General features: G+C 41.4%; 1 protein-coding gene and 1 pseudogene across 6 annotated transcripts in view; both read left to right on the forward strand.

The window, feature by feature from the left end:
- The window catches only part of TPK1 (thiamin pyrophosphokinase 1), a 278,577-nt gene that overhangs the window by 20,135 nt on the left and 233,405 nt on the right, over window positions 1-25,037 (forward strand). The window lies entirely within an intron of this gene.
- On the forward strand, window positions 13,767-13,885 carry LOC120601587 (uncharacterized; annotated as a pseudogene).

A 25,037-nucleotide genomic window follows, 5' to 3' on the forward strand; every position in this document is an offset into this window, starting at 1 on the left:
ATGTTCACTGTGTTTTTGACAAAACTAGGTATTTGAAAACATAGAAACCTAATTCAAAACAGATCAGCGCAAAGTCGTCAATATAAAATTGTGTGGCGATTATGTCCTCAATGCTTTATTCTCCCGTAGAACCACATAAGGGCAAGGGCTGTGTGTCCTGAATATTGTATAAACTATTGGATGTAGTTATTGTGAATTTTAAGTCCTTTTTTGGTCCTCGTGCATAGTTGAAAGATATTTGGCTTAGCTTAATAATAATAATAAAAAGGTAATGTAAATAGTTGAAACTGGAGAGTGTCATATTTGCCTTTGTAAAAGAAATATGTTATTGTACTGATTAGGTTCTAATTAACAGTAACTTTACATTTGTGTAGACAGATGTACCCAAAGTGGTTTTATTCTTTTGTTTGTAGTTTTAAACTCAATATTTTTTCTCATGGAAACAAAGTCGGGGTATTGGTTAAGGTATCTAGCCCATAAAAGTCCCATTTCATGCATCGTGTCTCAGAATTATAATATTTCTAGTAACCAGATACTCCTCCTAGCTTCTGAGATTCTGGCAGGAAACACAGGGTCAGGAGTCTAGAAATGCAGATTTGAAGGCTGTGGAGGAAATGCTCCCAGCTGCCAAGCACACTGGAAACCACATCTGTTACCTGCGGGGGCTGTGAATCCTGTCATGAGTAGATATTAGATATTCCCTGTGTTCCACAGTCCAACTCATTTTTCTTTCTTGGGCATCATTTTTTTTTTGTATCAAAGCTCTACTTGCCCAGTAAGTCATAGGCTGCATTATCATTTAGTTTTTTTCCCCCTTCATGTAGTCATTGTGCATGAGCAATGTGAAAGCTAATTATAATGCGAAACTGAAATCTGAGTGTTCTTGAAGAAGCTTGGAATATATTGACAGCTTTTTCTTTCAAAATTACTTTAATTTCTTTTATCTTTGTTCAGTATCTTAGCTTAAGCTTTTAAAAAAGAACTAATTTTCAGAACAGCTATTCTTTTTCTCTGTAATGTCAGAATCCCACATAGTGAGAGCAGGCTAAATTTTCACTAAAGGTCGAAAAGTAATTCTCCTTTTTAAAGGCAACACTGTCAGACCAGTGGTACAGTAATGCAGATAATTCTCCTGAGCTGTAACTGTTACTGGCCTACACATGTAATTTCAGGTGTATTCGGTCTTTATGCGAGCATGAAATCTAGACAGCTGATCTGAAGTTTACACAGGCCAAAGTTTTAAAGTTTACTAGATTTTTTTATTGAAAATTCTCATGTAAAGTTTCTAAGGAATGGAATGATAAGCTGAGTTACTCCATAATTAAAAGTTCCGTGGTTTTCTGTCTCTAGCAGGTTTCTACTGTCCAAAAGAATAGTAGGGTAGAGTTTACTTCAAAGCTGTTCCCTTTTCCTTCTTTCCTAAACTTTCCTGTTTAAGGCTATTTTGATAACGCTGTGGTTAGCCCTTGAGAGTAAAGGATTTATTTGCTATAGAAAGAAATGACAGTCTTGGGGTGTGAATGCAGTAAAGGCTTTGTGTAATGGTGATCATAGCTACAGTTCTCTTTTGGGTTATTCTGATTGTAATTTTTGGCTAGAATCTGGGTGTTATAACGTTAATTTTAGATTGGAGTGGTTATCTAAATTCAGATTGGACATCTCTGTTCTCTAGATTCTTCCTGCACATCTCCTTCCTCGCAGGATGGATGCTTCTCTTTTGTTCTTCATTTTTGTGATTCTCCTGGCTCTTCTTGAGGTGTTCAAGCAGGGTCCCCATGGCAGGAATTCTTCCTGGCAGAGATCGTGGAGTCGTCCTGGGTGGATGGCTGGAACAGACTACGTTCCCCTTCGCCCCCGGCACCCGGAGCCAGGCCTGCCCCTGCCAGGCGCACTGCTTGGTCTCTGGTCACAGAGTGGGGGACGCTGGGGAGCTCGGCTGTAGGTGATGAGGAAATCAGATTTGTTCCCTCTGGTAAAAGGATGAGGAGATTGAGGAGTCATGGACAGAGGTTGTTAACTAAGGAGTTCAGACTTGGTCTGAATCGTCACAGGTCACTCAAGGCTCCTGCTCTGACTGGATGGGAAGAAGTAGGTAACCTGCTGAAGGAAGTATTTTTAGTGAAAAAGCAGTAGGTTTTTTATTTAATATAATTACAGATATAATGGACTATCTTGTCCTTTATCACTGAATCTTTGAGTAATCTTCCAGAAGAACAGTAAGAGACTATGAAACATGACAACATCTTTGAAATATAATACTAAAAATGCCATCACAGTCTCTCAAATTGTGTGCAGAGATGTATTATTAAAAGAAAAGACTTAGTAGAAGTTGCTTGTAGGGTTGAAGTTTTTCAGTGACTTCGGGATTCAAAATAAACTTTTTTTATAACGTGAAACTTTAGGATAATATATAGGCAAAGAAGTAAGTACATTTTCATTGCTACTGCAGGGTACATAGAGAGGAATGAGTATCATTTGCTATGAAAACACTTTTATTTGGACCTCCAGCGATATTTATTTACACACATACATACATGCACACACACGAATCCATTTTAGATTTAGTTACACACTTAGCTAAGGAACATGGAAGTGGAACTTAAATTGCAGGAGGAAAAATTATTTTAATAGAATGTCATAACTAACAAGAGTAAATACTAGTTTACCATTTTTTTTATAGTCAGAATTTTCATTACTATAAAATTTCGCTTTAAAAAGAAACTTGCATAAATGTAATGGGTTGTTGATGAACAAATCCGAAGCGTGAGCTCGCCCCGCTTGTGCAGAGAACACGGTCGCCGTGCTCCCGTTTCTTGAATTCCACGACGTAAAATCGGATTGCCGGTATTTACTGCATATAAACAACTATGTTTTGGGAATTACTTTAGAAATATTTCCTTCATATTAAGTTAAAATTCTTATTCTTGAAAAATGAACGTTTAAAGTTTTCGGAATTTTTATTAGAATCAAGGTTTTATGTTGCCTTAAATTATAATTTGCATAATGCTGATTGGTAGAGATTGGAGGTATAAATGTAAATTGGTTTTTGCAATCAGAAAGGCTCAATTAAGTGTTTTCTCCCCTTAAAAATATATTATGACCTGTAAAAATTGAAGAATTTATTAGTTTAAGAAAGTCCTCAATGGAAAATAGCATTTTTTAAAGCCCCGTATTGTTTAGTACTTTTGTAATGTGAAATTAATATTTTAGCCAGTCGTGTTTTGAAGAGGGAGGATATTTTGGGGCATGTGCAAAGCTATCTGGAAGAAAATGACTTCATACCTTTGTTTGAAAGATGAGAAGAAAGGTACTGAGGTGAACGCTGTGTGGTGCCAGGTAGCTTTCATTCTGGCCGCGGGAAGTTAGCTGTTTGTGAGAACCGCACGAAGAGTGAATCAGAAAAGCTGTCTCGTTTTTCAGTAAGAACAAATTGCTCGTGTTTTAAAGTATCCATTACTGCAGGTTCCCATTATTGACCCGCTCAACCCATTAATGTGTGCACAGAGCTAGAAAAAGTTTGCCAGTCTTTTAAAAATAAGCCAGATGAACCTCTTAAATTTCACTTAAGCGTTCTTCAGTTAATCTCTAAATTTGTATCCACTATTTAAAAAAGATTTTTATTGATGTATAATAACCAGAAAAGTCTTTAACCTGTGCAGTTTCCACATACCGAATGCACCCATGTAATCAGCGCCCAAATCACCTTCTGTTTCTGTAGAGTGAGACCGTGGAGACCATCTGATGCCAGCATTCAGTGAAGGTTAGGTTACTCGGTGACACTTTAGTATTGCTACCCTAGCTAATACAAAATAGTAAAAATTTAGTATTGCTACCCTAGCTAATACAAAATAGTAAAAATTCCTTAGTTTTCTGAAGCTGCTTGGTACAAGCGTTCTCCCTGAGAATCTCAGAGTAGCCTTAAAATCACACAAACACATCGTTTCCAGTGATTACGCAGTGTTGTTAAAACTTCCCTGCACTTGTCTGAGCTTCTTCCCCATGCTCCATGCGATGTGGATGAGTGCTTCTTTAAACTCTTAATTCGTGCCGGGTACTGGGCTAATCCTGAGGGAAACAAGAATGAACGTGCATTAGGCCTACGCTTATGTCCTGTACTGGAGCATTTGGCAGAGGATGGGGTGAAAAGACTCTTCTCTGCCTCAGGTACCGTTGGCATCCTGGGTGGTATGAGATTCAGCAGCTGTTTTAGAACAGACTATGGGCCAAGTGCTAAGCTGTGTACCAGGTAGTGTAAGTAAGACATTGTCTCTGCCCTCAGGAGTGAATGGTCAAACTGGCCATCTGAACAGGAGTGATCATAGCACAACAGTCACAGTGCGGTGTGCCCTCTGCCCTAATTCCGGTGTGTAGCAAATAGTATCAAAAGACATAAAATGGCACGCTAATTAAATGGTGTGCGTCTTGGGCGCAGTGATCATTAATACATGTTTTCCACGTTGGGAGGGCAGTTGCTGTACAACTTTAGATACAGGGCAGCTGGTTTGAGCTGGTGGCGAGAGCACCGTGACTGAAGATGCCAGCAGGCTCGAGTTTACATCCCAGCGGGTGACCAGTGTGTTCTCGATAAGCAACTCATGGTGGCAGTAAGTCTCTAATGAAAGTTTTTCTTTTGGGCCACAATGTGTTGGGTTTTTTGGAATGTTTTTTTTTCTAAGATTAATAATATGTGGCTGATCGTAGTCCCTTTGTCCCTCCGGAGGCCGAACTGACCCAAATCCCCCCACAAAATCACACCGTTATTCCTTCCTGATGCAGTGTCCCTGGCAAACCAAGTCACTTTTGTCAGACTTTACAGTCCAAGGGCTTAACAGTTACTTCCCAGAAGCTGAGGACAAAGGCAGACCTCTCTTTGCGCATGGTTAAGTTTTTTCTTGCACAGGGGATTGGGTTAGGTCAGGCCACATGATCGACTTGACGGAGATGAAGGAGTCGGCCATGAAGATGTTTGTGGAAATAGTGTTATAGGCAGAGAAATAGCCAGAGCAGAATCCTGGTGGTGGGAGCTGTGCCCGGCGTGTTGGGGGCACAGCAGAGCTAGGAGTCATGGTGCGGCTGGGGCGGTCGGGATGGTTGGAGTGAGAGGTACTGGGGCTTCTCAGACTGGGAAAGACTTGACTGATTCTGACTTCTCTCTGAGTGAACTGGGGGCAGATGGGGGATTTGAGCAGAGGGTTGACAGGATCTGATTTAATCATAAACCAGATGTGTTTTGTTGGTGATGGATTTGGGCGATAAAGGTGGGAGCAGGGATATTGGAGTAATCTGGGTGAGAGTGTAGTGGCTTGGATCAGGGTCATAGCACTTAGGTGGGGAAACGTGGTAAGATTCTGGGTAGTTTCCAAAGTAGAGTTTGCTAGATTTGCCAGTGGGTTGATTGGGAGTATGAGAGAGAGAGAGAGAGGAATCAGGTGACTCAGGTGTTTTGCCTGAGCGATTGGAAAGATAGAACAGTCATCAACTGAGGCGGGAAGTACTGTGGGTGGAGGGAGCAGTGTTGGTGAGAAGTTGAGGACGCTTTGGACCTGTTAACTTTGAGAAGTTTGCACAGGTACATACGGAGTCACGATATACAGGTCGGATGTACAGTTCTGGAGTCCGGAAGAGCGATGAGGGCTGGAGACTGGGACTTGGCAGCACATAGATGGTAACTGAAGTCGGGGACAAGGCGAGATCACCAAAGGAGCGAAAGTGGGAGAGGACCAAGGGTGAGCCTTGGCCACTCTGACAGGAGGAGCCTGGGAATAAGAGGAGGAGTCAGCATGAGGCAGGAGGACAGGGATAAGGTTTGGATGCCGGGAAAGAAAGTGCTGCCAGGGAGGAGGGCGTGGTCAGCTGAACAGAATCCTGGTCACTGCTGACTGGGGGCGCGTTTTCACTGGATGGGAGTAAAAGCCTAATTATAGTGGGTTTAAAAAGAAGGAAATATTAGGGATTGAGGGAAAAATGAGAATAGAGTTCTCAAAAGGTGTTTTTGAGGCATTTCACTATAATGTGGAGCAGGGAATTGGGGAGGTGGCTGCAGGAAGAATTGGGCGTGTGCCCATGTGTGCGTGCGTGTGTTTTAGAGCATGGAGAATGAAGAGCATTACGTGTGCTGGTCGGAAGGACGCAGCAGAAGGGGATGATTGACCACGCAGGAGAAAAGACGGAGAAGTACAGACACGAGGGGCTCTCGTGATGATGGAGTCCAGTGACGAGCTGTGGCACAAGAGGCGGCGGGACCCAGGGCACAGGAGGCCGGGCCTTGGGACTGTAAACAGGATCCGCAGGAAGGAGAGCAGAGCACGTGCTTATAGACGTGACAGCGCGGGTGGGTGTGTTTGTGTGAGTTTGTGGAGGTTCTCTGACTGGTGCAGTTTTAGCACTGGAGAAGGGTATGTCGGCTGCACGGTAGGAGTGAGGATGGGGAAGGAGGTTTGGGGGAAATGGACAAGCAAAATGAATCGTCTGGGAGAGAGCGGGAGGGCAGACCTGTGTGGACCCGTGTCCCCCTCAGCTCAGAATCGGCTGTCTCTCTGTGTATAATTCAAATGCATTTAAAATGCCCCCGAGCTCTGTAGCCTTGCTGTTGTAAAAACTGGAAAAAAGATATTTCAGTCAATATCCTCCCAAGTATTCAGTCTAAAAATGTACAGAATTTCATACAGTGCAGTGCTTAAGAGTGGGAAACTCAGCCAGACCCCACCCTCGCCCACTGTTAGGTGATTTATTGGCCAAATGAACCAATGTCTTAAGTTTTCTCATCTTGAAAACAGGAAATGGAAAGAGTACGTAGCCGTGATGTTGTGTAGTGAATAACACATGTAGAACAGTAGTTAGTGCTGGTTTTAAGTAGTGATTATCCACACCTTTCTTCTTCCCACTGCGGCACGGTGAGCTTTCAAAAATGTCCTGGGGGGAGGCAGGTAGAAGTAGTTCCTCCCAGTTTATCTGCAATATGTAAAAATGCAAAACTCAAATATAGTTCTAGTTTTTTCTGTTTAGCAAGGTGGGCCAGACCCAGTACTGACTGGCCTCCTCTCAGAGAGATGGTGTTAGGCGGGCCCAGACCCAGCAGCATCCTGCAGTAACAGTAACCAGCCCCTTCTCGATGGAGTTGCTGGTACCTCTAGCAAAGATGCCGTCCTTACTGGAGTAGGAGAGGTTCTGGTGACGCAGAGACTGTTTGGATGGCTCCTCGTGGGTCTCTGCCTCATTGAACACCAAGAAGAGCTGGCTGCACAAAGCGGAATCGAAGCATGAATACGGTTCTCTGAACCACGATCAGAACACCTCATGGACCGTCTCTTACTTTTCAGATACAGCCAAAAAATGGGCTTGCAATCTCTATACATTTACCTTAAACAAGAAACTTCTAAACTGATGATTTATTAGTTTTTAAAAACGCAAAGAATTTATAGATATTCTGAGGAAATATGACATTTGAGAATGTTCATTTACTGTAAACGTTTATGTGATATCTTAGCCCCCTAGAAAAATTCACAGTACCAGAGGATTAAATCTACAGTGTGTACAAAATGCTCTGTTTTACTGAGAATAAGAGAGATCTACTTGTTAAAGTGAAACATTTTTGTAAAATAATTCACTGTAACTGAGTTTCAGTGAACCATGAGGCCATGACGTAGGAGCTAATAGAAATCTTTTAGGAAAGTGGTGGAGCCATGGAATATTGAGCCTGGTTCTTAGCTCTTTTAGTTAAAAAGCATTTATTGATCATACACTTTGAGTGCAAAGCTCTGTGTAGGCTGCCATAGGGGAGATAGAAAGGAAGTAAAGACCAGGTTTCTGCCCTTGAGGTGTGGGGCAGAAATGGTATAAAATTTTAGATTTACAAGAACCAAATGTAGTCTGTTCTCCCTCTTTTTAAATCCATGAAAGCAGAGTACTCCAGTCTAGCTTCTTACTCTGGCGATTAGAAATGATGCTCTGACTTGCCCGTGGGGAGGTCGTATTGGACTGCGATAATAAGATACCCCAGTCTGCGTGGCTTATCCACAGCAGAAACGCGTGTCTCACAGTTCCGGAGGCTGAGACTTCTGTGTCACCGTGCCAGCGTGCCCACCTTCAGGCGAGGGCCCTCCCTGGTTCGTAGCGGTGCCTTCTTGCTGTGTCCTCACATGGAAGGGTGAGGGCGCTCTGTGCGGTCTCCCCCTAGTGAAGAGCACTGAGCCTATTCACAGGGCGCCGCCCTCTGACCTAAGCACCTCCCAAAGGCCCCACCTGGTAATATCATCACTTTTCCGGGAGGCCTCTGAAGGGGAGTGGCGGCTACTGCTGTGAAACCACCCAGGGTTGGGGGGCCGTGGTGCTGGGGGAAGCTAGTAACAGTGAGGTCTCTGCTGTGGCACTCAGCTTTAAAGGGAAGCGAGAGGCATGTGCCACGGGGACCCGTCCTTGGACAGGCGCCGCTTGGTGCTGGGCTTTCAGCAGGGCTGAGAACTGCATACTGTTTCGGAGTCCGAAGGGACGAGTACCTCACGCCAGGAAGGAGTCCCATCTTCAGTGTCTTCCTAACATCGAGTCTGCTGGCAAGGGCGAAACGAAGAGCATGTGCCACCCCACCTAACCACGCAGCAGACGAGGGGGAGCAGGGTTGGAGCTGGGAGGCGCGAAATTAATAACTGACAAACTACCAGCTTATGAGAAATTTAGATGGTAGAGTTAGATGGATGGATGGATAGATAAACAGGTAGATACTTAGTGATACCATTAGATATAATCAGCAAAATTCACAGTGGGTAAACAACCTAGTTCCTTCAACAAATAAATTTCAAGAAAAACAATGGATGAGAAAACTGGATTATAAGGGACTTAAGAGACATATGTGGGCCTTGTTTGAATTCTCGCTTGAATGAACCAGCTATAAAAAGATTTTTGATAAAAAATTTGAACACAAATAATTGCTTTAAGCAATCATCATTCCTTTTTTTTGGATGCGATAATGATATTGTGTTTTTGTCTTTAAAAAACTTAGAGGTGCATGCCGAAATATTTACCGATGATATGATATCTAGGGTCGAGTTCAGTCAAGTTGTTTTTGTTGCCTTTGTATTGAAAAAAACTCAAAGAATGTGAGCATCATTTATCTTAAGAGTATAAAAGTTATTACTGTACAGCAGCCCCCACCTCAGCTGTGTACAGAAGTTATTGATCATGAATGATGACCTGTCTTTAAAATAATGCAATTTTGGATCTTGTTCCTGAGTTTTGTTTATAATAAGCTGTTAGAAATTTATGATGAAGATAGCTGGCATTTACAGAGACACATGCCATGGCTGCGCTCGGTCATATGCATGCATCAGCTTGGTCATCAGCTTGGTCATTTATGAGGTGAATAGCGGTGTCCTGTACTGTATGGGGTAGTTAACCTTGTTGATGGAAGGAAAGAAAGTCAGCTGTCATTGTCAGCAGTCTTGCTGACAGACATACGTTTGCTGTCCACAAGCCTGAGTGTGTATTCTTCTGACATATTTGCTGTTCCTATAAACTGTGGTATTCTTATACGTTTTAGAAATGTGACTTGATAATATTTATCCTCTGCTGACATATTATTTATAGCATGAAGTTGTAAGTTCTGAGAAAAATTCATATTAAAATAACTACAGCTTCCCAAGAGACAATATTTTAGATACCAATCAGGTGTTTATTATTAATTCCTGAAAATTTTTGAAATGAGTCTTTTATAGTCAATTTTCTAGTGTTCTTCAACCTTGTGAATTTACTCTTGTTCATTTCATGGCCAGAAGTAAAGTATTGGAAATTTATAAAGTTTAAATGTCATGCTATAGGTGATCAAACTGAATGCTTACAAATATAATTCTTGTGAGTGAGGGAAAGGCTGAGCAGAGGAGGATTTGGTTAATTCTTTGTTAAATTTATTGACATTTTCTTTAACTTTTTAGAGGTTTCATAAATGGTTACAGGCAGCTCATTCTTGTACCTAAAACTCTGATAATTTTATTTTTGATGCTGCAAATATCAAGAGCTGTGTACTATCTCAGATTTTACCTGACTTGCAAACTAATAAGTCAGCCAACCACAATTTCATGGATACCGGTAAAGGACAGGTGACTCAGTCAGAGAGGAAGGACACTTTATTGCTCAGCAGTAACCAGAGAGTTAGCATTTTCTGCTAGTTTCCTGGACCTCATTCCCCACAGGGTGATGTGAAGAGGGGCTTGGGTGGCGTGTGCCAGGGGCTGCTCTCGAGAGGAGCCCTGAGGCTGTGAATCTTGAGATTTTTATGAAGGGAAGTGAGCGCCCTGGAAGAAGGCATTGTCTTCATTGTACTGGAGAGTAAGCGTGTCTGCACTTTGCTCCAGAGGTGACACTGTCCCTATCTTGAAACTGTCTTTAAAAAGAATGTCTGGAAGAAAAGCAGTTCACGCAGGTGAGAGTGGCCCGTGGAGACTCACCTCACGACAACGTAGCCTTCTTTCTGTACTGTCTTGGCCTCTGATGAATTTTCACATTGACGTCTCCACTCTGTCAGCCCTTCTGATTAATCAGGTCGACAGATACTTGACTCATATGAACTGTCACCGAGGGCGCTGCCTGTAATACTCCAAGCGCAGCAGGATAAGGCAACCTGAGCTAGGCCACTGGTAACACCCCGAACATCAGTAAAAATATAGGTGAGGCTCCACAGGCCATGTTGGCGGGAACGTGGGAGCGGCCTTGAGTTTGTCTTTCAGACAGTGACACTGTCCTCACTTCCGCTTAGTCGGTGTGGAGATTGAACAGCTGCAGTGCCCAGTGGGCTTTGGGTTTTGGTGTAGCTGAGAGCTGCAGGAGCCAGCGACTTTGCTTCGGGTGGCAGAGCAGGGCAAGGTTTCACCCAGAGGGATGGCTGCCACTTTTCATGGAAAGCTGAGATGCTGTTGGGAACAGGCTAGCTGGGACTTGAGTATGTCATTCCTGTTAGTCAGGAGGCTTATTGGGCCTTTCTCACCTCGTTAGTTATTGGGTCCTACTTGGTTCATCCCTTAAGGGAATATTAGACCAGAGAGTCACCAGGCCTGTGGGCCAAGCAGTTAATCTCAACAAGAGCCCAGCTCAAGCTTTTCACCTGGTATGCACCTGGTAACCATGGCACAGAGATGATGAGTTCAAAATGCTCCTGCAGGTCTCTGGTTGGAGGCCGCCCCTCTTTGCTCGGTGGTAAAGCAATTGGTAAAATCCTCAGTTGCGGAGACTCAGAGCTCAGAGGTCATTAGGCTGTGGAGCCCCAAAGGTTGAGAGCCGTCACAGCTCATTGGCTGGTTTCCCACAGCCTCTGGCAGGATGCTGGTTTGTACATAGATGAGCCAATGCAGAGTACCAAGCGGAAAGAACCCAGAGTCCAGTACGGTGCTGGGTTCAGTCATGGTGGGGACTGAAAAGACTGCAGATTTCCTTGCCTGCCAGATGGGATGAGCGTGGATCTGGCCACACCATCCCAAGGTATTTGACTGGAGAGGGCTCTCGTGTGTGTGAGGATCGTGAGAACCTTGGCCTGCAGAGGCATGAGGTCAGAGCTGGTGAGAGTGAGGCTTTGGGCTTGGTAGCCAGGAGGCTCTTGTTTATAGCGAAAACTAAACTCAGAGGACACTAAATCCTGACAGTCCCCTTACCGGTGGCAAATAGCCTGAGGAGTTTAGGTTCTTCCAAGAATGTACCCGGAGGCCTTACATGTGAAAATGACTGTCTTGGGCCTCAGGTGCCTGTTGCATAGAAAAGGTGCCGGTCATGCTGAAGACAGCAGCCAGGTGCCATCAGTCTGCCCGGGTTCGGTCACACTCACAGTGGCTGGAATAGTCAGGACAACCAACGAACTCGAAGCCTGCAGCTCTTGCCTTTGTCACTGGCCACAGGGGCTGGTGGTTGAACTGAGATGTTGCTTCCTTACTGCTCTGCTGCCTTTGCGTCCTTAACCGAGGCCGCGATCTTTCCTTTCCTGGGATTCTGTTTTGTTTCCGTTGGGCCACAACAGGATGAGGGAATGGGGACAGTTTACATGTTTGACTGTCAGTGTCTTACATGCTGCTCTTCCGCATCTGGACAGATTCCCCTCTTACACTGATGGGACAATGAAGTATAAGCATCGCATGTAATTCTTGTTATTTGCTCAGATGTAGAAGAGACAACCAAATACAGAAGAGCCCCTGATGAACGGGTCAGCGACCCTGTGCCCCAGAGGGTCGTTCTGTCTCCCCAGGCTTTGGACTGTACGATCACCCTTGGAAAGACAGCCAGAACAAAGGCCACCCCACGTCCGGCCTTCTGCTGCGCTGTGACTTGGAGTTTTTCTCTCTTCTTGTCTATATATTCACGTCTATTTTATTTCTTTTCAAGTTCGCCAAAGTCGATTCCCCGATGTTATTTATTTCTCCTTTAAATTTTTATGTATCGGTATTGTTACCTCAAAGTTGTCCAGAGAAAGGAGCAGCCAACCTCACTGCTCACTCTGATTAGGATGCTTCCACATTTTCTTCTCTTGGCTTTCAGGAGCCCCTGCACCTCATCTACTGGTTTTCCTTTTTACTCACTGTGCCTTCTGGGTCTTCTTAAACTCCTTTCAACGTCTCATCATAATTCTAGGTATTCAGTAGAGGTTTTATGTGGATGTTTATTCATTTGTCAAATATGATTGAAGATTTATGTGACAGTCGCCTGAGGCTATAGTGATGATTAAAATAAGTAAGGCTTTCTTCCCTCATGGGTCTTCGTACTCTACTAGACACAAGCTAAATGTTATAGATACTTTAATCCTCAGTGGCCTGTTGAGAGTGGCATCACCCCCTCCCCCACTTGAGCTCCGACATCCCCTGGTGGGCAGTCCTCTTCAGCTTCCTTTGGCTCTGACACCTAAACCCCCAACACACACTCGCAGACACACACACACACACGCACACGCAGACACACCCATACTCCCTCCTTCCCTCCCTCCCTCCTCCTCTCTGTCTGTCTGTCTCTGTACATGTGCCTGCCTTGCTCTGGCCCACCTGAATTGGAGGAGGAGGGCAGTAATGAGTGTACATTTTTCACAGAACAAGTTACTTCACTTCCTAAATTCATATGCACATTTCAGCTCGTATGTGAGCAGTTTCTAATGGGATGTCACCCACGGTACCCCTTAGAAGTCTGGCTCAGTAACTTTCTCTGGGGGACACAACCGAGTAGAAACTGAATAAAAGTTACAACTCAGTAGTTTTTCTTAGTGCAAAAGATATTTTTTCCCCTCTACTAGTTAAAAAACTAACTCGTTTAGTGAGATCTTAATTACATTTTATTTAAGCCAAAATGTGACTATCTTCTCGAATCCTAGAGAAGGAATTTGGTGTTGTGTTAGTGATTCTGGGGCATGCCGAAATTATTGCAAGAGGTGACACATACCCTTGAACACCATATATTGCCTGTAAATTGAATGGCTGTATCTGCGTGCCCTTGGGATAATGAAATATAAAGTCATCTGAATCAGCGCATGGCATTTTTTTGTTATGTGAATATTTTCAGTGAAAAGATACTAAGATAAACATTTTTAATATTCAAAAAGGAGTTCTAAGAAATTAGCGAATCTTTTCCCTAGAGAGGGGACTGGGTAGAAAGACGTCACACTCTTTATCCTGTCTTTTAACGTTAATACTAAGTGCATAAATTACCTGCTCAGTAACTAAAATTGGAAAAAGTCCTTATAATTTTGATCAATAAGAAATCATTCCATGTTACTTCCAAGAGCTTTGCAACTCTTAAAATCTATTGTTGCTGTCTACGTCCATGCCACCCTGAATGAGCCCGATCTCATCTGATCTCGGAAGCTAAGCGGGGTCAGGCCTGGTTAGCACTTGGATGGGAGACCACCTAGGAAGACCAGGGCCTGTAGGCGTTAAAAACAAATCTATTGTTGCTGTTCCCGCCCCAAGGAGAGGAGAGTGCACTATTACTATACAGAGTGAACTTGTCGCAAAATTCGGTGTGAAAAATTCCAAAAAATAGACTGCATTTCAAACTTTACATTGTTCTTGGAAAATCTTGAGTATTTATATTTACAGATTATGTTTAACTATCTTTAAACATAATATTTTATTTAAAATTTATTAAAGTTTATTCCAGGTTTTTGCAAGTTTGGCCCCACAGAAAGCATAGCAAACAAAATACTTAACAAATAAAATGTTTTTTATAATAACCATTTGGAAGAATCTGCCCTAGACCTTCTAGTTTATAGATATTTCATGAATTAACATTGTAAATCTGTCCTCAAACAACAAGCTAAATCCTCTTGTTTTTAATATCTCCATGAAATGATATGAGCACTGTAGGTGTCCGATATCAATGCCAGCTGCTTAATGAATTTTGGATAAAGGGGCAAATGGAATATAAAAGCAAATCAACAATCTCACAGTTGGGTGACTGAACAAATTCTGATATAATAAACTAGATAATTGAGTATATACTTGCTTTCAAAGACAGTATTAGAAACCTGTGTGTTACCAAGATCTCAGAAAAATTATCTTAATTTTTGTATTAGAAGTTAATTTTTTAAAAATATTTTCCCCAAGAGAAAAAAACTTGAGTATTATTTCTTCTTAATTTTATTACATTTATTGTTAATATATTTCCTTATATCTCTGTTCTCTCATACTTTCCATTTCTTTGTTATTTTGCTTTTTATTTTAGGAAGTTTCCTTAATATATCTTTTATATCCACAATGCAGTCTTTTTTAGTGACTATTTTGTTGTTTATTGCTTGTTTTGACTTCATTTACTTTAAATTTGTCCCGCCCTCTCTTCCTTAATTACTTTCCTTCCTTCCTACCTTCATCTTCATAATATCCTCAGGTCTCTGTGGCTGTTCATTGAAGAAGTTCTCCTTTGATCCTTGCATATTATCTTGAGTTGGTTGTTCTGTAATTCATTGATATTTTTCTTTTATATATTTATCCTTAAATATCTATGAACTCTGATTTTAAATACATTTAGCAATGAAAGACTTCCTGTATTGGTTGAAGCTGGTGTCATTGCCTTTATGGTTGTGTGGGCTTATATAAATCCACGCAGAGTCTTCCTTGGAAGACATCCTCTCCAAGGCAGGCCTCGTGATTGGAAGTTAATCCATGTTAGAGGGCATATTGTTAACAGTGGGGTATTTGAAAAGATCCCGTTAAATATGATGGTTGGATGTGATTTAAGTACATGGAACTTAACCTGCTTTCTCTAATTCTTTCAAATAACTTAATTTTAAATTTGAATGAATCCATTTCATAACTTTTTATTCGAATGTAATTTTAAATTTATTCAAAACAGTTAGTGGTAGTTATATATTAAGAAATGGATAGGAATTATTTAACTCTTTAGAGTAATACTGATTTTGGCAAAAATTTTCAGAATAAACTTGGCCCAGAGGCCACACATGCCAGTCCTAGGTTTATTCTCACTCTCGTTTTACTCACTTTATTTCTCTCACACGACCTGATGGTACGCATCTGTCTCCTGCTTACCTCTGGGTTGTCTGAGGGCGGTTTCTGTCCTCAGTGAGCCTTACGCTAAGCTCATGAAAATGCCAGGCACAGTAGAACAAGTGCCGAATAAACTGACTTTTAAAGAGCTACAGATAGTTGTTGAACATTTTATTATTCGTTGAGTGCTGCAGGTAGATAGATGTCTTCCAGACGCCATAGAGCCCAGGTTCGGCTAATTGTGGCAGAAAGGGAACAGAGGCCAGCGTTGTGTGTGTGTGTATTTCAGCTTGATCTGCAGAGGAGAATTAATGAGAACGTATAGGAGAGCTGTAATAGAGAAACCCGTTATATTATTTCGAGGTTAGATTCAGTTCGTTTGTCCTTGTGAGAGTTTCCCGTTTGGCCGTCAAGATGAAGAATCGGTCTGCGATTTCTTTTATGTTGCTTTGGGGTTCCTAATGCAGATATTTTCCCCTTCTCTCCCTGACCTGACCCATGGTACTGAGAAAAAAATAAATTTAACCTGGAGATGGGCCTGCACATAGTTTTTATTTCTCTTTCATAATGGTTATGTGTTTGTACTAATTTAAACAGACATTTACCAGTAAGCCTAATTACTGCGTGTCTAATCCTTCTCCCCAAAGCTGATTCAGACTCATCTGAGCTCTGTTATATATAGTTTCATCAACATCTTTTGCAGGTATGCCACATTTTTTCAGTCATTATGGCCTCGCTGAAATTTCTGACCGCAAACTTTTGTGTTTTCTTATGCTGGATTCTTCGCCTGCTACTCTTTTTGTTTCTTCCTCTATTAAAAAGTTGTTCAGAAAAAGGAGGAAGTCCTTGAATGAATAAACATGCTCCTACATAAGGATTCTTAAAATTTTCACTTTCTCTTAATAAGTGTTAAAGAAAAAAAAATATTGAAAGTGTTAAAGAAAAAAATTACTTGTTTAGCTGACACTTGTTAAAAGCACAGCGAGGAAGACTTTATTCAGGGAGGGCCATGGCAGCAGTGGGGGAGATGGGACTGGACTCTGGATGCAGTATGGGCAAGTGGGAAGGCATAGCCAAGGAGCAGGGAGGGGTCAGCAGATGGAAAATTACCAAGAAGAAACCTCAAGGGTAAGGGGATTCTGGCTAAACTGACCTAACGGAACCTCTGTGAGGGCAGGCCGGGGCCAGGATGACGGAATCTCTCTGAAGGCAGGCCCGGGGCCAGGATGTTCAGCCAAGATGGTCAGCGGCCAGCAGCGGTGGGGGCGTGGTGGGGATGTGGAGCGTGAGGAACCCTATCAGACGAGCAGGACAATCGGATGCCGAGGGTGGGCTGCTGGTTAAACTGACTTAGCAGGATTCTTGCTACATTGGACAATGCAGAGATGAACATGAAGTCCAAAAGTCAGGAAGAGTTGAAAAAGGACCTGTAATATGAAAAATCCACAGTAGCCACAGTAGTTAAACAGTTACCTACCGTGAGTCTATGCAAGTAAAATTATTTTTTTGGTTTTCCTGAAATCCTTTTAGCCTTTGTAGGGGCCCCATGTACTAAGTCATATATCTATGTGTGAAGTAATCCTCATCTCCCATGCATTCTCTTCATTTTCTTTATTTTTAACTTTATGTGTACCAGTCTCTCTTGGAATGTTAACACACCTAGGGGTTTAGAAATGACCCACTTTTTTCCCCCCAATTTACCTGGCCCTTTATTTTAAAAAAATTAATATATTTTTCTATTCAAAAATAAATTTACCTTCATATATGTGATCACTTTAAAAGGAGATTCATCAAAAAATAAAATAAAAGGGGATTCATCTACATATACAGAATTTCAAAGTGAATCAGTAAAAAATTGTTCTGTGTATTTCAGTTGATATTTATCGAGCTGCTACTTTGTGCTTTGTTTTGCGTGAGGCTCTTTGAAAGAAGCATATTTGAAACTTTTTGATAAGGCTCTGGCTTAGATTTTATGAAACAAATATTACTTTAAAAATCATTATATTCATTACATTTAATTTGAGAATCAAAGGTTGATAGAAGAAAAAAATAGTATAAAAAGGAAGCTTTACTTAACATTAGTAAACAAGAAAATTGAAGACACTCAAACAACAGGACCCTTAACTGCTAGAATCTCTACCAGAATTGCCCTTTATCCCTGAAGTTCCTTTAATTTTCCCGTCTAGTCTCTGTTTCTTTCAGGGCGCATAGGCAGTCTGTTATCCTGCTGGAAACTCAGACTCTTGGGATTTGCATGAATGGTGTCACAGGTAGGAGTCCCCATCGGTCTGGAGGGGGCAGCCCACAGATTCAAGGCAGAGGCTTTGGTGTGAAAATTTTCAATTGCTTCTCAAGCTTTAATTTTCTCTTTGGCAAAATGAAAAAAAAAAAAGTAATAGGATTTCCCCCATCATTTGTAGTGCATATACAATACTTCAGATTTCTAACCTGTGTTTTTCTTCCTATATATGTATTCAGTGCATACTTATGGAGCGTCTACCCTGTGCCAGGCACTGAGGATACATCAGTGAATAAGAGAATAACAATTTTTGTCCTCTTTGAGCTTCTTTCCTAGAGGGGGAGAATGTCAGTATTTGATAAACAGTAAGCATTCAGTAAACATTACCATATATAAGAAGTTATTGTATTAGAGTTTATGGAACAGTGTGACTTGCTGTGTAGTAAAATAATAGCACTTTATTATTTTCTTTGGGCTGGCAATACCTGGGGAAATGAGAGCTCTAATTATCTCTCACTCATCCCTACCTTGTCTGTGCTCAAAGGAAGGACCTGCCAGGAGTTTCCATGACAGCTTGCTGTGTTGGCACTTATTATTCAGATGCTAATGGGATGAATTCTTTGGCTTTTACATTTGGGGACAGATTTAATCTGTCTTCTTTAGATTTCATTCATAATCTAATTCACAAGTCTTTTTAGCTTGTTTGAGAAGTCTTTAATTTTAGAAATCCTGCCTGCTGAATCATAATGCTGAAGAACGAGTTAATTAACAAAAATAATGTTAAAAACTATTTACTTTTAATTTTAGTAAGTCAAGTCTAAAGACATTCACCACCTTCATCTATCTGAAACATGTTGACATTGCTCTAAACAATAAGGCCAATAATAGCCATATCAGAATGGAGATTAAGAATAAAAATCAATTATTCTATTCTTCAGAATCTCAGGCTGGGGAGGGAAGGTAAACTAGTGATTGCTACTTAAAATGGTCCAAAATACATTTTACTATGTGGCTGCCACCCTGCACTCTGCCATTACCTTAGTTAAAAGATAAACAGAGACACATTAAGATTTTCGAGAGTTTATTTGAATAAGCATTTGTTTGAATCAGGCAGTGCCAAACCCACCCTGGTTAGGAGTGTCCCTGGCACACGAGCCAGGCAATAGGCATTTGTAGGGCAGACTCCGGAAGCAATGCAAGGAAATTCTTTGACTGGTGATAGCTTAAGCAGGTACCTCATTTGGGAAAGGCTACTTGGCTGTTCGTGATTGGTTGTTCTTAAATTTCGTAGAGGAGAGTGCACTTAAAATTGACTCTGGCTTAGGACTGGTTTGCTTAAGCAGGTGACCAGTGTATTACAGCCACTAGAATCTAAAGGATTGCTTGGTTTATTACTTTTATCACCACCTTTTCCCCAGAGTGTCGACCAACTGGAGTAGTGTGTTTGCCCTTTTTTTGTGCATGGTGTTTTCTCTGGAATGCACCGCCTCTCCCAGCAGGGGCATTCCTACCTTTCTCAGTTACTAGAATGACTGTTCTGTGACACTTACCACTGTTCTTCTGGAATAATGACTTTTTTTTTTATTGTATTAGCATTTTAAGATTAAAATAGTTATTAGAATTTCATTTATATAGTTGAGAACTAAAAAACTGTGTTTTCGCTATTAAGGTGTTACCAGAAATATAGGGATCCTAGCATTATTCTTTTTCAAAAGCAGTGGCTGCTAAAGAAATTCTCCAACTGAATGCTAAATACTTAGCAAATGTACGAGCCATTTGTTAGCTTGAGATTGGCCATGGCGCGGTACTGACAGTATAGAAATTGGCAAAGGCTCGAAATCAGGGCTTCCCCTACCCTTATCTCATTGGGCCCGAGGTTCACCGTGTAAATTTGCTACCATTTATCACCTTGTAATGTTATTGGGACTCCCTTACATTCCGATATGCTTCCTTGAAAGGCACAGAAAGAGGTAAAGTTATAATCGGGTTTATGCATGTGTGCCCAGGATATTAGAACCATTTGATCTGTGTTCTGATGGGGAAGGGGAGGAAAACAGCTGCCTTGCTGTGTCTGTGTGTCCCCTCCCGTGGGCCCACATCATTTCCGGGTGTGTGTGGGGGTGGAGGAGTGGTCAGATGGAAACCTTCTAGGCATTTGCAACTTGACTGTAAATGTTATTATTAACTGGCCAGTCCGTCTTTGGAGTGTTTCTCCCCGCCTTGAGAATCCATGCCCTAGAAATAGAATTCAGTTTGTAGCTGATTTGGAAGTGGACCATAGTCATTAAGTGACGGACACCTACACAAGATACGGTGACATTAGAAGCAACTTTGTAAGATGTAGAAAGCCTTGAAGATGAACTGGGAAGACAGTTAACCATTATAACGTTAGAATGTTCTAAGCTGGCATACATGTGTGTATGCTTAGTTTTGGGGGTAACTGCTTTAGTGATACAGGGAATAGCACAATGAATGTTTTTAAAGTCAATAAATATTTATTTATTGACTTCTTCATGCCAAGGGCTAGGCTAAATTTTGAAGATAAAAGTGATGAGTAACTTTTTTTTCCCTGCACACTAAAGTGTATAAACTTTTTAAATGAGAAGTATATAACAATTAGCAGAAAAAATTAAATACTGTAGTTTATTGGTGAGAATAATTAATGAATTTGCTCACAAATTCCCCTTTCTAACCTCTTTTTAAACAAGCTTTTGAATGTAGTACAGACTAGATTTAAGTGTTTATGTGCTTATAAAGTCATATACAAGAAAAGTTAATGATTTCCTTCTCCCCTTTTTTTCTCATTCTCTTACGTTTTAACATGTTACACCTTTTTTTCTGTGTTCATTTCTGGTAACTATTGATGGAGAGAAATGTTCTATGTGAGAGAAGCATGAAAATACTAATGGACTTGGGAATTGGGACGTGGTAAATTCTTAAGTGTGACACCGACTTGTAAAAATCTTACCCTGAGCTTTGAAGAATGAATGTTTTCTGAGTTCTCTATAACATATTTCAGTTGAGGGGAAAAAAAAACCCTACATTTTGTTCTTTAAAGTACAGTGAAAGGCATCACCCTTCCCTGTCCTGAAAATCCCGTTGTAAGTCACTTCCTCTTGCTTCTTAAAAAAAATCTAAAGCTCAGCCTAATTAACATACATTTCTTGATGATTTGGGGAGGACAGAATCCTAGATAGTGTTTTACAAGTTATCTGCTTTTAATTTTTACTCTGAAACCCAAACGACCTTTTATTTTAATAATTCTTCGTTGTAATCTAATGTGGTATTTAAAGATGTTGGCCATCATCATCTTTGGTGTGGGGCACATTGCCTGGGATAGGTTCTTTTCTTTTTATCATTTAAACTATTATTTCACTTTTAAAAAAAATAATAATATAAGCACAGGGTACCAAATCCACAAGATAAAAAAGATAAACAGGTAAAAAGTAATGCTCCCTTATATTTTGGTGTTCCAGCTAACAGTTTTCCTCTTTGATAGATATTCTTGGTATTCGCAAAAATATATATATGTATTTTTTTAAAAAATTTTTTATACATATGGTTTTGTAACATCATTTATTCACACCTTGCTTTTTCTACTTATTTCTGTTTTGAGGTTTTTCTGTATCAGATAATGCAGAGCTGTTCTACTGTGTGAGATATAGTATAATCCAGTGCTCATGGGTCATTTCCATTCTTTCTCTATTAACAAAAAAACCCCGTGGATATTGAGACTCTTGTGTATATATCACGTCTATGAAAAAAGAAAAGCAGCGGTAGGGAACTTGCTTTGTTGTGTTTACTTCACCGGGAACTGTGTGAGAGCCACTAGGTGCTGTGTGTCAGGCACTTCTTGTGACCTAGTGCGCACCACTGATTGGTGTCACAGCTCTGCGTGCTGATGTTAGGGGCTCCTCCGAATCCTCTAAAAGCCCACAGTGCCCATGAGATGGAGATATTCACCTGCCCTGAGTTCAGTAAGATTTTCTCCATTGTGGGTTTGACTTGATATGATGGACTCCGTATGTAATCAGAATTAGTTCATAGTACACAGTTATCTTGAATTTAAATGTATGTATTTTCTTTTTAAAAAAACAAAAAGACTTCAATTTTATTCAGAAATACTTTGATCCCGTGGTAGTGTGCTATGTAGTCAGTATCGATTTAAAAAGGCAATTAAAGTGCTTAGTAAATTCTGAAATCCCAAATAAATGTCAGTTGTTTTCTCTGTACAAACTATAGGTCTCAAGGAACATCAGTCGATAGTTTGAATATGTCCCAGTGTAGCTTAGTTTGGACACATTTTGATTATAAGTATTACTATAACTCTAGAATCAAAATCCTGTTTAAGGAGTATTAAAAAAGAAAAGGAGATATCCATGTTGTCGTTATTCACGTATAGAGTTGTCGTGCGTGAAGCCCACAGCGCTTTGAAGCCCGCCCACCCCCGGAACACTTATCACTCAACCAAACCCAGCACGAGGTCTAGAGAGAGTATTCGGAAAGGGAGTACTTCCTGGCCCACCGAGCCTCTCTGGCCCGCCTGCTGCTGCCAAGTGAAAGGGACGCTGCACCTTCGAGGTGTTCGGAAGTGGGTTGAGGCTGCGGGAGCAGCCTGAGGATGAAGGCAGGCCCTCGGTTTGGGAAGCACTTGCCATACTGACAAGCGTTCTGCCTCCAGGAGACATTGTAAACCGACTTTAAAGTGTGAGCACCGCTGTGGGCCCGGCCCTCAGCATGTCAAAACCGATGCGAGGGACCGCAATTCTTTGGTACTTTATGATGAGCCCTTAGGGTTGTGACATTACATCTACAGTTTGCTGGGCAGGGACTGGTTTTACTGACTGAAGGGAAACACACTTCGTTGTGGCCCGGGCCAGGGACGGCCCATGCAGCAGCCTTGAACTCTGTCGGCCAGTGTGCCGAGACTAAGAACTCAGCTTCCCTCATTCGGGTCGTGGTGAGCTTGTGTTCATTGGGAACGCGGATATGGCTGACCTTTGCAAGGGGGAAGAGAGAGAACATTTCTTGACGTAGTCTCCTTTATGTCAAAGACTCAAAGCTTCGTCAGACTTAACCCGCCTTCCCTATTTCCCCCTCTTTATAGAAAATGCAGAATGTTCTTTTTTTCTGAACTGACATGCATTTCTAGCATATGTGGATTCCCTTGAGTATTTATTGGGGCATTTTGGTTTTAGTGGCATAGCTTATATAATGCTAAGGTTACCGAACTTGGACAGGCCAATTCCCACTGCATCGTTGGAGGTAATGCTCTGGAATGGAAATTGACTTACCCTTTCAGAATCTATTTACACTTTCCACCTGCATGGTTGAGTGGCAGTAGCTAGATATGCGCCCAGGTTTCTAGGGCTCAATGTCATGTTGCATGGATTTCTTTCTTTCCTAAAAAGGTAGTAAATATAAATATCCGTTTAGCTTGAAAAGGCTTAATCTATTTTCAAATAAAATATTTCCAAACGCTTTAATTACATAGTTGGACTTCTGTGAATTGTCTTCGCTTTCTTTAGATTGTTCTTGAGTTATAATGATCCAAACATCAGTTAGCTGTTTTAAGGCAAGATGAATGGTTTTTGTTGCTGTCTTTTCTAGTACCCTTCCTGGAAGATTTTGCATAATATGCATCTAGTCTGAGAAAGGCGTCTCCCGAGCGTTTGGCTAAAGTAAAAATATGAAAGATGGAATCGTTCTTGGTCTGTCTGAGGAGCAACAAGGAAGCTAGCGTGTACGATACAGAGGGAGGCAGTGGGAGGACAGAGCGAGGGAAGACAAGATAAAGTGGGGAGAAAGAACAGTGAGATCACAAAGGGCCTTTTAGATGATTTGTTAGAAACTTGACTTTTACTGAAGGGAAGTCAGTGAAGGGTTTTGCAGAGAGAGATGCTTCGATCCGACAATATTTTAACAGGACCCATCTGGCTGCTGTGTGGAGGGGGGACAAATGTGGAAGAAGCAAGGCCAGTTACAGGGCCGTGTGATAAAATCTGGAGATGAAAAATGTTCACGTGAATGGGTTATCACCGGAGAAGTCGGTACCAGTATGAGCAAGAGTGGAAGGAGCAGGTGAGGATGAAGAAAGCGTGAACAGGAGTTTGATTTGGGGCATGTTAAGTTTGAGGTGTCTGTCACATACCTAAGCGGAGTTGTTGAGTGGGCCATTTAACGTACAGTTCGGGAGTTTAAGAAGAGAGCCTGAGGTCCGAGACAGGACTGTGGAAGCCATCACCGTAGGTAGTATGTGAAGCCACAGGCTACAGGGCATTACTTAGGGCAGTTGGTGTCCATTAAGATGAGGCCCAAGGACACACACCTAGAGCACTTCTGGTACAGAAGCTGAGGATACTCAAAGTTTATGCAACAAATATTTATTGAGGGCTTTCTGCTCAGGCGAGGAGTCAGTAGAAGAGGAGACTGGAAAGGAGTGGCCAGCGAGACAGCAGGAGACCCTGCAGACAGTGGTTTCCACAAAGTAAGGGAAGAACACGATTTGGGAAGGAAAGGATGCAAGAAGCGACCTACTCTGTTGTGCTACTGAAATGCGTTGGCCGAGATGAGAATTGAGATACAGTCATTGATTTTCAGAATAGATGGCTGTCGATGACCCTGACAACAGTTATTTCCAGGAAGCGGTGGAATGAAAACCCATTGAAGTGAATTTTGCTGAATGAAGACCGAAACTGAGATATGGGATCTAAAGTTGTGGTAGGGCAGAGTGACCATCTAATATATCATCCAATCCAGGACGCTTTGCCAGTGGAAGGGGCGCCCTGAAGTAGATCAGATGGTCACTTTTGGTTGTGGGATGGGAGGCAAGAGAGATTTTGCAGGGAAGTATCTGTTTATGTCTACTCTGTTTACTTTCTCTGTAGCAATTTCCTATATATGAGTTACCAATTTTTAGTCCATTGCTAATTTGATTATTTTAATAGACTTCAGTATGAAATATTTGTTCAGAGCTTTTTAATAGTTCTGCTTTGTCCACATGCAATTTATTTCCTCAAAGAGCGAATCGACTTGACAGTTTTGATTTCCCTGTGCACACTTAAAGAAATATCCTGCTCTTAAATATAGAAGTTTGTGCAATATGAAAATGAAACTCAATGCCCTAGAGTTTTCATTATTTAATTGAAATACTTTCAGGGATGAGAGATTTGAGAGATTTATAATAATGGTTTTTTGTCCTCTAACAAAATAGATATTATGTATAATGACTGGCATGTGTTTTGGCCAATATTGATTTTTATCTGAGTTCCAGTATTTTTTTTAAACAGAGGTCATAAACCCTTGATAACTTGCTAATGCATTTCAGTAAATTTTTTTCTATT

This window comes from Pteropus medius, unplaced genomic scaffold (assembly GCF_902729225.1).
Source record: "Pteropus medius unplaced genomic scaffold, Ma_sr-lr_union100, whole genome shotgun sequence".
Classification (NCBI taxonomy): Eukaryota; Metazoa; Chordata; class Mammalia; order Chiroptera; family Pteropodidae; genus Pteropus; species Pteropus medius.